A 15,180-nucleotide genomic window follows, 5' to 3' on the forward strand; every position below is an offset into this window, starting at 1 on the left:
AACTGTGTCCCCACATAATGGGCAGATCTAAGGTGGGCTGCCAAGTACAACACGTAACACCTTACGGGCGATGCAGCCCCAGAGTGGTTTATGAAATCCCACTGTCTTGTGGAAAGTCCTATGTCAGACAAACTGGCCGCTGCATCAATGATCGAATGATGGAGCATGCTTCAAATGATTGTGTTAGCCCTGATACTCGCCCTCTGTGGTCTGCCCGAAGTGGCTGGTGCGCCTGCGCGTTGGAAAGAATATATATACTGTATCTCACAGTGTTTCAAATAAAGTTGTTAGTAGCGCCTGTGACGTGTATCTGTGTATTTTCTGTGTATTTGTGCCTTTGCGCTACAATATGTCGTTCAGCAAACAACAACTTGCCTAACACCAACTCCTTAAGCACAATATGATTATGAGGGATGCTGTAGTGGGGAACTCTGGATTAAGTTTGAACACCCGGGGTTCTTTAACATATGCCCAATGCACCTGGGGGGGGGGGGTGTTTTTGCACTTTGCTGCCATTGAAATGTGCCCGTTGTGCCTGGGATTTTATCCTGCGCCATTCGGCTTAGCAGTGCAATGCCAAAGCCATTACGCAACCACAATTTTTACTTTGCTGGCAGAATGGCAGTTTCCAAGTAATTTAGTTAGCTTGACGTGTTGATGCTGCTTTCTAAAGTAGATTTTATGGATGTTACTTATGTTGCTTCAATACTAGTAATTATTGTTACTCAAATAGTGTCTTTTGTTTACTGTGATAACACTTGTTTCAGTGATCTGCTAACGTGACACATTATTCTACTACACTAATGCATGTTTCATTCGGAGTCGTAAGCCCCATTGCAGAAAACCATCTCATTTTAATAAATTTTGTTGGGTACCTCATGTTCTGAATGCTGAAGCATTCTTACCTGTGTGAATGTAATCCAAAATGCTTTTGCCTATGTGTCAAAGTATTGCATCTGTGAAAAAAAAACTGTTGCCTTTTCTTTACTTTTTCAGGTGCACTGGAAGCTGTCACTCAAGCAACACATTCCAGTGGTCTTCTGTCAACAGACCGGGTGTATTGAAGTACCATTACAAAGTCTAATAAACAACACTTGTGAGATGTATCACAAGTTCTTGCTTAAAATCAGAGGACTTCACTATTAATGTAAGCTTGATTAGGTATGCTGAAGAACCTGCGTAAAGTGTACGTGTTCATTAACAAGTACAAGCCATTACCTCACCTGACATTTTCTTTACCTCAACATAACTCTTTACTGTAGATTTCTGAACAAACCATTACAGCAACACAACACTGCAGTAAGGTCTGCACAAGTGTTCGTGCATGTAGTACACTTACAAGAATTCTATTTGCATTATTATACTAAATATAAATATGAGGTGCCTATCCTTTTCAGGGCGCATACTCTTGCAGGTTGTACAAGCTCGTCATCCTGTACGGACTCAGCTCATAGAAACAAACTCGTTCAGTGACAAGAACGCGATCTCGTACACACGTGTACGAGAAATGTACGCGATTATTGCTGCATACAAGTTCTCGTAGACTGAATGAGTTCTCACACAGTCTACGGAGCAATAATCGCTTACAACTATTTCTCGTAAATTCTCGTTCACATTTTTTCAATAGGGATGGAATGCTCAGAAAGCTAGTGTTCAAATATCGCATATACTTTGCTGGAGCAATAGTGTTCATGTTCAGGCTACACTATCAGCATTCTTCAACCTCACTCTGGTGTAGGCTGCAATAACTGTGCATGCTGCTTACATTTCCGAACTAATTCTACCCGTGAAAAGCGTATTTATTTGCGTCATATGCCGGAATATTCCATAAATTGTGCCTACAACCCAATTGCATGACAATTGTGCATGCTAAACATACTAGTGCTAACAAAAGAATACATATTTTTGATCAGCCAGCGAATAACCGCACGGACACCCAACAAGAAACACTGCAAGATACACGGTGTTTCAGTGAACATTTAAAAAAATGTTTAAAGGTTGCCTGTGGCACATAGCACAATTCTAGTTCATGACCTGGGCAACTCAGAGGTGGACACTACTTGCAAAAAAAAGTTGAAATGCATAATCGACTAATTAACAAAAATCACTAATCAAGTTTACCTAATTATCTTATTGCGCATATTGCAAGTTACAAATGCTAGCCATGGAGTTCGCAAGGCAGATCCACTTGGAATAAATTCTCAGGATGGCACCAGTTTCGAGATATTACTTCCCGAACTTAGTGAAATGCATGGTGTTCCAGTTACTTTCTTAACAAAACGTCGTTTTATGCATTAATTTTACGCAGATGACATCACGTTATGGACTGCGTCATGACCGATTCACAATCAGGAAGAGACCCTGTAGGCAGCACTTGATGTTATTGACCACTACCTGCCACAAACTGGTATGCGGCCATCTCCAGAGAAGACAACGTACGTAGTGATCCGAGGCTCAGCGCAAGATGAAGCTGCCCTCACACTCACTCTCGGAGGCGAAACACTGCAGCGATCGGAAAAACCAGTGTGCATTCTCAGGATACCTACTGACCACACAGGCACAGCGGATGCGTGGCTCGCTGACCTTCGCCGGACGTGGCACAAGGCTATGCACCTCATAAGACGGATCTGCTTCCACGTGGGTGGTGTTGGTACTGATGTATGCCGAAAACTTGTGAGTGCTTTGCTGACAACCCGAATGATATAGGGAGCACGCTGTTATGACCTTCTTGCTCGGCACTGGACACAGCTAGCGGTACTCCACAGAGCAGCTCTCTGCATCATCACAGGGCTCGCGAAGCACACACATGTCGAGGAGCTGCATCAATATGCGAAGTTGCCTACCCTCCGCGCAACCATCGAAGCATCAAAGGCAGGCCACGAGGAGCGCCTCAAGCACACCAGACAAGGCAGGGCACTACTGGCCAACATGGGAAAGGACATATCAACTTTACCCCAACTGCCATCGGAAATTCCACCTTGGGATGACATTGCTATCGTCACCACTACACCAACGCCCCGAAACATGGGCGCACTACATGCGCACCGTCGGGCAGCATTTGCTGCGTGACATGCGCAGAGTCTGGCAGATGCACCACCAAGCCAAGAACAAGTGTACACTGACGCAGCTTTCGACCCACCCACCAGTGAGGGAGAGGTCGCCTACCACGTAGTCGGTTCTTGTGCGACACATTCTACATTCATAACAGCTGATGCCGATGACCCAATGGAACTTGAACTCCGGGTGATAGGCTGGGCAGTAGACCAGGTCTCCAGCAACACGCATGCAAAACACATCGATATATAAACAGACTCCCAATATGCGCTGCATGCTTGCAAGTCTCGCCACACAGCCTCATCAGAAGTTCTTCTGGTCAAGCAGGCCTTCAGGCTTGCAGAGGTCCACGGGGTCACTGCAACACTTCATTGGATCCCTGGTCACCAGGGCATCGAGGCAAATGAGAGAGCCCATGAGGCAGTGCGCGCCCTTCTTTCCCACCACGTCATCTCCCGGGATCCTTCAGAGACCATCAGCACCAGCACAACTAGCATGACAAGAGGACCACTGTATGACCCAGACAGAGCTCTGAGAGTAGCAGCCAACAGACGCAGGAGGGAACTCCGTGCAAGTGTCCCGCAAGACCCAAACCCACTTCCTATGGGTCTTCCCAGGTCGGGGCAGGTGCTGCTGCGTAGGCTCCGTTCCGGCTTCGTCCTCACACCGGATGTGCTGGTGCGGTGGCGGCAGTACCGGCCACGCCGGGAGAAATGTCTTCCTTTCCCCTCTCCTGACTCCCTTCCGTTGCAGGAACCTGGCCCCTCAACAGCCTCTGAGGATGAAGAAGCACCCCAGGAGCCGCATAGGTTCCCTGACTGCGGCGTGGCCAGGCGACCATCCGCAGCCCATTTGTTTTGGAAGTGCCAGCGCTACACTAAGCAGCGGGACCACCACTTGAGGGCGGTGCAAGTGTCATCCTAAGAGGAGTGGATTAGGCCAGCAACTGGATCGGCGGATTCCGACAGGACCATTCTGGACTCGCTCTTGGGTTTCGCCAAGGACACGCAGCTTCAAGGACGGCTCTAATTTCTCCTTCCCTCTCCCCTTCCTATTCCACATAATAGGCCTTTGAGCCCCATCCTACAATAAATACATTTTTATCATCATCATGCATTGAACCACAAAAGTGCTTCAAAACTTAAATGAGTTTTTGTTCATTAGTCAATTATGCAATTAAATTTTTTATGCAAGTAATGTCTGCCTCTTCGAGTATACCAGATCATCAACTAGGATTGTGCTATCTGCCACAGGCAATGTATAGAAACTTTTGAAAGTGTTCGCTGATACACCCGGTATATCAAGTGCCTGCCACATTTTTGCTTACCTGTAATTGCTGCAGTAAGGGCAGTGGGTGCATTGGTACTTCCCTTGACACATTTGTGGGTGCTTGAGTTGTCGGTGGTTGTCCAGCAGCTGCTTCACGGTAAAATGTTCACCGCAGTCCTCGCAGGCAAAGACTACATGGGGTGCGGCGAGATTCTTGTCTGCCCCTTAAACAGACCATACAAAGAAAACAAACAGCATAAATCAACACACATTTCTTTCCAAGAAAAGGTCTAAGAATGTCTAAAAATTTCGGTCGCATGGTACAAAGGCAGGTAGCTTTGCGGCTAGAGGCAACACTATACCGGTCACCTGAAATGGGACCTCGGAGCACCACAAACTCAACACAATGGCAGTGCCCATTTCGGGACAGCATACAGTACACTATATGCTGCAGAAGAGAATTGCTGTGAATTTTCAAGTGATCTACCACGGCAACCAAACCCGGCTAAACCTTTAGATGCCATGAGCTATCGTATGACAGCATGTGCGTCTGAAAGAGCTAGTGAGATTTCGGCAGAAAGTACGCCTCACAACTCGGTTGCAGCCCTTTGCATTGGCGGTTAAAGTACGACCACCGATCATGAAAAAGGGTGAAAGAGGCAAATATAGCTATTAGCATTAAAAGCTGTATACGATACATTGTTTACAATCCAAGTTAACGCCACAAAACACAGTGGCAGAGATTATACCATGCTGTCACAACTATATGTCGCCAAATAATAACAAAAAATTACTCAGGGACTTAACGCGAACGGTGCTTACATTTCGTTAAAGGGCATTATTTATCCTGCAGGTAATATTATTTTGTCTGTGTTTTTTGCTAACATTAAACCAGTAAACTAATTACCTTCCTTTTACATCTTACATAATCAATAAGGTGATAGTGCGAAAGTGCGAAAGTTGGCAAGAATTTATAGAAATAGAAGAAACAACAAGAGTGCCTAAATCAACCTCGGCATCCCCTCCCCCTTTTTTTGATAGAGCTTCTTACTTAATTTACTAGAAGGAACTGGTGCTACAATCGCTTTGCCATTGGAATGATGGTTAGTGTATGGATTTTTTACCTAGCGTTCTCGCTGGTGGCTACAAACCTCTGAAAATATTTCTTACGTTTCACATTTGAGTATTCCAAGCACTCAGATTTCTAACCACAACACGGCAATTAGTCTCTGCGGGCATACGTGCAATTATTGCTAATTGTGGCATTTCTGATGCAAGGTGTTGTTGAAATGATCAACCCGCCGGGGTGGCTCAGTCAGTTAAGGCGTTGTGCTGCTGAGCATGAGGTAGCGGGATCGAATCTCGGCCGCGGCGGCCGCATTTCGATGGAAGCAAAATGCAAAAACGCCCATGTGCTTACATTGTAGTGCACATTAAAGAACCCCAGGCGGTCAAAATTAATCCAGAGCCCTCCACTACGGCGTGCCTCATAATCAAAACTGGTTTTGGCACAGTAAAACCCCAGGAAGAAGAAGAAATGATCAATTTGCAAATTTACAAAGTCCTTTGAAGCCAGATGAACAAATATCTCTCTAAATTGTGTGCTGCCAATGTTTACCGTTATTCACATGTTGTCTGCCTGCAGCATCAGTCAATTGTTGATAGAATGTTTGAGGGAACTAATGGCGGTGCGCGCAAGCACCTAGTGACGTGGTACTTTTTAAAATGTAGAAAAGTTTGAAAACGGTACAGCCTGCTCTTAAACACGCACTGCATTTGATTGCTTCGGGTTACCGTTTACATGGTACTCCTTTCCTGGCTTGATTCTATTTCTTATCAGCAACTAATCACGGCCGGCCAATTCCTGCAACAGCCATAAACGTAGTGCCGCTCCGGTAACTTACGAATTGCATAAAGGAATGCCCATAAAATCTTTTCATTATATCGGGCGAGAACTGAAAAAAACTTTGTTGAATGCTACGTTAGCTTCTGTGAAACTTTATCAATTAAGCTTGTACCCTAAAAGAATATTTAGCTTGCCTTTTTTTCAACTTAGCTGAGTAGCTAAATAACAGCGCTTCAAAAAAACCTCGAGAGCACTCTAAGAAAATCAAGACACCTAACAACACACTATCGTTGATAGCAGTTGCATAAGATAAACAACTTTCTTGAAAGGCTTGGTTAAAATTACGTGAAACGGCCAGTAGACAAATGAACAACTACACAACATGGTTCTGTGCCCCTGCATTGCCGACGAGACCCAGTTGCTAGGTGAAATTGTTCCCATACCACACAAACAGCTTCTCTGCAATGTTCATCACCCGGCAAGGGCAGTAGTAGACTGGCACTGTGGCGCACGAATGCCACCAGGTTCTGTTGAATCTGCTCGGGAGCACAGTTTACATAGCGTATTCAGGTACAATGATCCAACGGGCGGCCGACCTGGCGGAACTTGGCAGTTCTCGGGAATCTGTAACGGGCCACAATGCACAAGTGATCAAAATCTGAGCCACTTGTTAGCTAGTTAAAATCAGCTGTCAACTTGCTGAACAAGACACAGCACAAAGGGACCATGACACGCCACTGTGCGTCTATTGCTTTCGTACGGGCTTGTTGGTTCGTAAGTAGAGCCAAGTGTTTATAACTACACTAGCTGCACTAGTATCATTTGGGGCCTGTGACTAGTTTGGCACGCTGTCACACGAGATCAAGCATAACACTCACCTGCCAAATGTACCCGTTTGCAGCGCTGTTGTCCACCTTGACACCATCGTACGGTCCAGAGCACAGCCTCTTGGGTAAACAGGGTAAACAAGCCGTACTGGGCGCTTTTGGTCGCTGAACGGCGCACAGAGAAGCGCTCGGGCACGGTCTTGTATGTGCGCTGCGGGTCACCCCGAGGAACCTGCAATGAATATATATAGGAAATATTTCCCGTTTCGCGGCTACACTATATACGATTAGTATACAATCTGGGAACAGCTACGTTCTGGCAGGGCTTTGTTCTGCTTCGCAGTGCCGATAGCGTCGGTAGATCCCAGCCATAGGCATGACAGGCACATTCAGGGAGCGTTTCCAACCACTTTCATCACGACGTGATTGGGACGAGATAAAGTCGGGCTGCTCCACAACTTAGGGGCCTGCAGCTTGTCTTACAATACACTGTAAATGTTGTACCACCGTGTACAACGAAGCACAACGCGAAATCCAGTGACCGCGGTGCACATTAAAATGAGAACCCCGAACCGACGAATTCTACGCGAGTACGCGCGTTCATAAACGATGTCGTCGAACGCAGCGCTGGGATAGAAACGACGACGCTGAGGTTACGGTAACCTAGCTACGGAACGCATTTCTAGATTTTATGCTTTAGTGATACTTCATCTGTGTCGACTGCATCCTAGGCCCGAGTATCATACGCGAATGAACAGGTACGGTAGACCTTGGAACACGGAAGGACGCACGAATTTCGCTGCAGCCAGCAACAAAACACAACACACGCCGACCGAACAATCAAGCGATATTACTTTACTTGCCTGATTTTGTTACCTTGAATGTTTTCCACATTACGTCTTTTACATTTGATTTCTGTGAGCTAAAATGCAACAAGCTTAAATTATGCGAATTGATGGTACCATGCAAGAAAATCTCGTCATTGTGACGGGTTCCTTTACCTGTAGGATGAAGAATCAAGGCCAATGGGTTTGACCACGACGGTTGGCCGCACATAGTTCTAGCACGTCGCGGTTGCGTAGGTGCTGAAATATTTTCAACGAATGAACTTTTACCACTATTCACTACAGCTCGTTACTTATGCTCATACCATAGAATAAAAAACCAACTTCGCTCTTACCATGTGAAACGTATGTACATGTGAAAGCGAAACTGCCGCAGTTTTGGTTTTCTTTCCATTAGCCCCGTTTACATGAATGCGACAGTAGCGCATCGCATTTCCAAGCGCATTTGGGAAAGGCGATGAGACGCCGTTTACATGTAGCGCATCAACTGTCGCGAGAACGTAGCGCCACATGGTGTCGTATGAGGTAAGTGCAGCCCACTTCCGGCGTAACTGGTTTCCGGTAGTGGGCCGAGTGCGTAAAGGAAACGCGAGTTGACACTTACTCGTGTTGCGAAGTCCGAGCGGCCGCGAAGGTTCCATTGATGGTGCCGCGCCAAGTGCCGAGAGGAGAAGATATCCAGAGAGATCAGAAAAACGGTTTTATATACAAACGTACATATTTCACAAGTAGGGCTCCATGATATTGGAGCTGTCTACATGCTAACATCTTTGCAAGTTCTAGCGTTTATATCTCCGAGCGTCTCAAAACACTCAAGTCGCGCTTTTTATCCCTTTCGTTTCCCCCTTTCACTCGACGAGGGAATGCACTTTGGTTCTTCTTAGCCAAAGACCATCTTCGACTAGTTCGTCATATCTCGCTCATGATGTGCCATCGTTTTCCGCCGGGCTCCGCCTCCAATCTTGCCTGATCGCCCCCGCACACAGGCAACGGTTGACACCTTGGGAACGAAACGTTGATGTCGTTCCCACGGGAATGCTTGACGCTGGCCCCTTGCAAGAATTAGTAACCTCTCCGTGGCAGTCAGTTCGCGGAAGCCACCATTTCCAGGGAGAGCGGTGGCTGCTGTCTTAGAAGGGGCTCCAGGTTGGCGCGTCACAGTCGGCGCCGGGCCTCGTCGTAGCTCGGGCGGGCGCTGGTGCTTCACGAAACACACCAAGAGCAACGTTGTCGTTTTAGCTACGCACGAGGCCGATGACCCATTGCAGTATCCCTTCTTTCGCTCCCACTTACCCCTCCCCGTTGGCGCTGAGCCGTGCTCCCTCAAGGGCTGCAGAAGATAGCGCCAACCTTTCCCTTTCCCTCAAGAACCACTTATCATCTGGGGACTAATTGCACATCCATCAGTCCCAGGTGACTGACGGTGACACTTCCCGGCCGCGATAAACGACAAGCGCGAAGAGCACTTGGTATGTTCACGTCCGTCGATGAGGCCTCCTTTGTCCCGAAGGACCGCCAGACACAACACTCGCGAGCAACAGGACCGTGCGACGCACCTGCTTTTTCAGCCGCCATGTTTGTTTTGATGGCTCGCAGTGCGGCTGTAGTGCGGCCGCGCCGCTGGTTGGTTGACCGGTTGTAATCCCGCAGAGAATGCTTTCCCATAATTCCTGATGCGATACGCTCCTGTTTACATGCGCCGCTGAAATGCGCATTCCCCATCTCAAACTACCCTTGTTTGGCGCATTGGATGCGATACGCCTTCCTAGCGAATTACCTCGTTTACATGAGATACGATACGCTTCTGTCGTATTCATGTAAACGCCGCTTTAACTGCCCTAGCGGCTGCAATGAGAAGTGTTAGCGCTAACAATTTTTAAAATATTAGAATATTTAATCATTACAGAAGGTATCTGTAGGAAACCTAAGAACAAATTTTGTTTAGTAGAGATGTGATTATCGCAGTTGTATTTTCAGCGCGATACAGACGACACTTTCCCAAGAAGCTTCCCGTCGTTGGTGGCAATTGTTCCGTGCGTTGTTTTCGATCTGCGAAATAATGTCCGAAAACGAATATTTGCGCGAAGTCCGCTCCTACTTCACTGCCCAAGAGTGGGCAGAGATGCCGAGTTTGATGAAGGAGCGATACGGGAACATGAAAAGGAACTACGACGTCCTTGTCGCGTTGGGTAAGGGGCTTCCTCCACATGGAATGCCATGTTTGGCACTCTACTCTTTTTACTCGTAACATTGAACTTTTCAGATCTTAAACCGACCATGCCGGAATTCATGAAGCCCAAGTCGGTGGCACCAAATCGCGTGAACAAGAACAGCGCTCGTAAGTATTTTATCTCGTGTGTTCCTGTACTTTAATTGTAAGTGTGAATATGCACCGTTAACTTTCGCGCAGGTGATGAGAGCTTGCCACCGGTGTGTTTCTAGCATGTTGCCCAAAAACTGCCTGCGGGCACTTAGGAAGTTTGTCCACGCTGATTAGAGCAAACGTTTCATCTGCTGCAGGGATTTTATAGATTTATTTATTTTCGTTTTATGATTGCCTGTACGGACTTCGTGTAAATCCCAGTCAAAAAAAGCTCCTCAAACCAATTCTAAATTTCCAATTGGAACCAATTGGATATTTCCAATTGTGTTTTGGGACACCCATTGGAAAAGTCCAACAGGTCCAATTGGACCAATTGTTTTTTTTAACACAATTGGACCCAATTAGTCTCTGACCTGGGCTCGCTGGGACCAACATTAAAAATGAAGGAAAGGGAAAAAAAGCCTAGATAGACCTTAACCTTGATATGACATGGATATACTTGAAACTCCTTTCAAGAAAAGCATACTCGTGCATGAACACACTACGGCAATTATCTTAATTGAAATATACCAACACTCACCACTTACTATGAGAGATGCATGTCAGGTGCTATGTATGTGAGCAAAATTTGGTTGACCAAGTGGTGCCAGTGGTTCATGAGAAATTCGTAAAATGTCAAGTTAGATTTTTAACTTAATTGACAGAAAGCTAAATGCTTTTCTCCATTGATCACACCAAAATACAAAGATCTTTTACTTTAAACAAACAGTATAATTGGGATATTATTATTATCAACTATTCTGCTGTTTCGCGAGATTCCTCAGTGACTTCCAATTGGGACCAACTGGCATATCAAGCTCCAGTGATGTTGGGTCCCATTGAAAAATACAGCTGGACTCAATGGGTTTTTTGACTGGGATTATTGCCCTGTAATCACTGCCGGGGCTATCTTTCCTCTCTTGAATAAGTCTATTTCTACCTGACCACAATTACATCCTCTGGATATCATTTGGACATCCACTGTACTATGTTCAGTCAACCTGTTTACTTTACTCTGTGGCAACACCTGTTACAGGACATAACTCGAAGTGCCCGCGTGTAAATACAAATACAATTAACAAAATGAAGAATATGCAGCGCTAAACGCAGTGCAAATATGCCGCCTGTGCTTTTGTTGTCTCGTGAAACGATTAATTCTTTTGTTCCAGAATCGCAAAGCCAAAAGCAACAGCCGAGGAAACCAGCCAACACCACACAGGTAGGGACACGGTTCTTAAGCGCGTTTTTCTCCGGCTGTTTGGCGATGGAATGTTTGTAAATGTCTGCAAGGTCAGCCACCCTGTAAACCACGGCTCTTTCCAAAGTGAACATCTGTCAAATCTTATCAAATCTCATGAGAAGCGAAAACACTGCAATCTTGAAGCGACGATCATTAATCGATTTCCTCGGAACAACCACAGTGGCTCGCGGTGAATGAAAGGCGTATTTCTTGGTGTATTGCATTGCACTTGAGGGTTGGGAGGGGGGGGGGGGCAGGGAAGCTTACAGTTACGAAGACCCTGGTTAACTCAGATTACAGCGCGCCTGCCACGGAAAGGCGGTGCGCTCAGGCTCGATGTTCGGACGGGGGCGTAAACTCCGAAGTTTGTTTTTTCAAGGGGTCAAAATCACTTCATTTTAACGAATTCTGCTGTACGGTGAATGGCAATCGTCGGCATGAAATGTCATGCAGTTTCACATTTTCTTTCCTCAACTTTATTCGAATAATGCCTATAACAAAAGCTCACCAAACCGCAAACCTTATTGAGAGAAAGGCGCGGAGAGGTCAGGCGACAGGAGCTTTGTTTCTGGACTGTATTATCCGCTTTTGTGGGAAGAGAAAAGAGAGATTAGATGTTTCTTTTGATTCTTATTGTAGGGACACTCAAGGCGAACTCTCGCCGTCGGTGTCGCCGCGAGTTTCCTTATAAAGTCATAGTGCGGCAAGATCGCGTACCACGTGATGAAGCTCGCGGTGGGGAAGGTGGGCGGCAGGCGACACACGTTTCCTCTAGACCTGACGTGGTTCCGCATGGCTGTCCTCGCGGCTAAGCGCATCGTGGCCCGCGCGCCCTACCTAGGAGGTAATCAGCTTCAGGTGCAAAACGCTGGTATACCATAGGTGGCTGGTCGCTTCATGTGCGCTGTCTTCCCGGGAGACTATAGAGTTGGATGTCAAGTAATCATATGTTTTGCAGACGCATTGAAGCGAGAGGCAGCACGAATCGTTCGCTCCCCGCTGCTGGTTCTCTTCATTATACGAGCGTTGTCACAGCGAGTGTTCGTGGTCCTCGAGTGAGATGTGGTAATGCTTGCTTATGCGCGCTTAATTGACATCATGTTTTATAAATTATAGGTAAGCGATCGGTTACTGCTGTTTATACGGCTAATGAGACAACGAACCTTACTTTGTGTCGTCGTCTAATACATTGATATCGCTATCAACGCTTCGCCTTTCAGATGAAACTGCGACTTTATATATTTATTTATTTACAATGATCCATGTCTCATTGGCCGAGGAAAGTGGAGGAAAGAAAAAAAAATTGTAGAATATGCGACGATTCAAGCACACATATTTAATGGGAATCTGACAAGTGCATCAGACATACGCAATGCAATGAGCTCACGCAATGATATACGTGCTGTGGATTAACTGCTTGTTGCACAATACAATACAGATTGCAGCACAGTGAACTTTACACCCACGTTTGACGTACGCTCAAGTCCAGCGCATTGCCAACACGCATGCGCCGGACAACCGCATTTTCAGCCAGATCACTATTTCTCGAACGTCGCCATATAACTCACGCTGGTCTGTTGCAAGCGCGCACATGAGGGCACATTATGAAGGACCTTCCTTCTGCGCCTGATCGCAACATTACGAGAAACATATGCTGCAGCCGGCTGTATATGCAAACGGAGGGAAGGTGTAACGGTTGCGTTCTCGTCCGCAAATGTTGAGAGCAGCCTTATTTGATAACGGGAAATGCCACATGTATCTTTATTCCGTAAATACGATTATGAAATGCTGTTGTTTTGTAGCAGAGATATGCAATGTAGAATATCTTTCGACTCCGATAGCCCCTTTGAATACGAGTGCACCCATGCCCCCCTACACTGGCCTGTAATTTTACTATAACACTTTCGGAAGGCATCGCTCGTCGTCTCCTGTTGATGTGCAATGCTTGCGTTAATTTAGGTGTTTCTTCTTCCTATTATTACTCATAGTAATTTTTGTGCTTATTAATAGGCACCAAATACAGGCGCCAAGCAAGAAATAAACAGCGATGGAGTAAAACGCGCTCCCCAAAAGAAGAGGTGCACGGCTCCCGTCAAAGACCAAGCCGTCGTCGCGGACAACAAGCAGCTCTCCGCTGGCGCTGCAACCGGCCACAAGAGTAAGTATTCCCGTTTGCAGCGCTTACATATCGACGCTCCTGAACGGCTTTTGTAGCACATTGCTTGCTGCGAAAGGCTTTGGGTTTTTCCAAGATCTGGAGGCCTTAGCGAAACTTTGCAAATATATAGCACGTCTGCACGTGTCTGCGGGTCCATGTGCTGTCCAAGGTGATCAATAACCGCCCGTATACCAGGCGGTTGACGAGAAGGACCACGTACGCCAGCAACGCCGCATGTCTGAGAGACAGGAAGTTGCTTCGTAAGGCGTCCTATGCACTTGCTTCGCAAGTCCTATCCAATCTAATAGTTCATCTGTAGTTCGGGCCTTAGTTTGTCAATCCACATGCTAACAGGGACGGGATTTCATTCTCCCAACCCAATTTTCATACAAACTGTGAACAGCAGTATTGTTACGGATTACATTGGTTATGTTAGGTTATGTTGGGTTTACATAGCGTTGTTTACAGAGGTGGTGAAATAGGAAGACAAAGAGGGTGAAGTGAAGCAGTCAGTTGGAAAGGAATCAACATCATCTTCATCTACATCAACACAAGTGAGCTGAAGCTATGGCGTGAAGCAACAGTGTGATATATGGTGTTGATTTATTATGGCATGATCATGCCGCAAATATATTTGACCTCTCACTCAACCCACAAGCATACCGGTTTCACGTAAACGGGGCTGCATTTTATCTATGCCAGAGATATGAACGGACGTCTAGCGAGTTATCGTCGTGCAATGTTAGCAGTGGGCGAACCAAATATTCAGCAAAAACCATCGAACTCGATTTTCCAATGCAGCGCTCGACCGGCCACAAAAATGAAATGGACGCACTGGCGATAATTCTAAAGTATACTGATGGTGGCATAAATTATCGCCGACATGTTTTGGTACACGGTATGACAGCGTGACGACAGTGACATGAAAATCCGCAAACTAAGCAGTGATGAGCCGGCAAGACGAAAGGGCACTCCTCGACAAATAATGCGCAGAGGACTTTGGCAAAAAAAAAAAAAAAACATGCTCTGCCGTAGTTAGCATAGGCTGCGCAGAAACGTGACACAGCGTTACCGTCGACCGCAGCATACACGATATAAACCTTCGAACCCAACGAAGCACTCTAGCGATAGCACCTGCGAAAATGTCAATGAGCTGTAGTAGGCTACAATTCAGCGCCGAACGCAACCAAGCTCTCTGACAACCCAGCGAGGTCCGCAGATACAGCTCCGTTGACCTACTTACTGGGCACTGCCCTCACCTTCGTCACCCCCCTCTCCTCTTCTCTATAACGCTACCTTCTCCTCATTCTATCAGAGGACAAATTCCAATCGATCACGAGGAAACGGGGTAAGAGGCAATAAAAAAAAAATCACCGCCCAAGCACTTCGATCGTACAGATGGTTAACCAGCGAAGCTGAAACGTGCGGCCCCGGTGTTTAGCAGTGGGTTAATCCCGACGCTCTATTGAAGCGTTTCTCAATTATTGGTTACAAGTTTGTGTTTCTTGTTGAACGCAAGCGCCAATGGTGGGCGGATGCTGCTAACCACGACGCCGAGCTAACTCGAGATATCGAACGC

At 46.5% G+C, this 15,180-nt stretch overlaps 1 long non-coding RNA gene across 1 annotated transcript in view; it reads right to left on the bottom strand.

The window, feature by feature from the left end:
- Positions 1–6,669, bottom strand: part of LOC125942198 (uncharacterized) — a 32,259-nt gene extending 25,590 nt beyond the window's left edge. Inside the window, exons 1-2 of the long non-coding RNA XR_007464891.1 lie at positions 6,613–6,669; positions 4,382–4,547 (exon numbers count right to left, since the gene is read on the bottom strand). This is a non-coding gene — a long non-coding RNA (uncharacterized LOC125942198). The remainder of the gene's footprint in view (positions 1–4,381; positions 4,548–6,612) is intronic.
- Between the last annotated feature and the right edge of the window lie 8,511 nt (positions 6,670–15,180).

The sequence above is a fragment of the Dermacentor silvarum genome, chromosome 1 (assembly GCF_013339745.2).
Source record: "Dermacentor silvarum isolate Dsil-2018 chromosome 1, BIME_Dsil_1.4, whole genome shotgun sequence".
In the NCBI taxonomy this organism is placed as follows: domain Eukaryota; kingdom Metazoa; phylum Arthropoda; class Arachnida; order Ixodida; family Ixodidae; genus Dermacentor; species Dermacentor silvarum.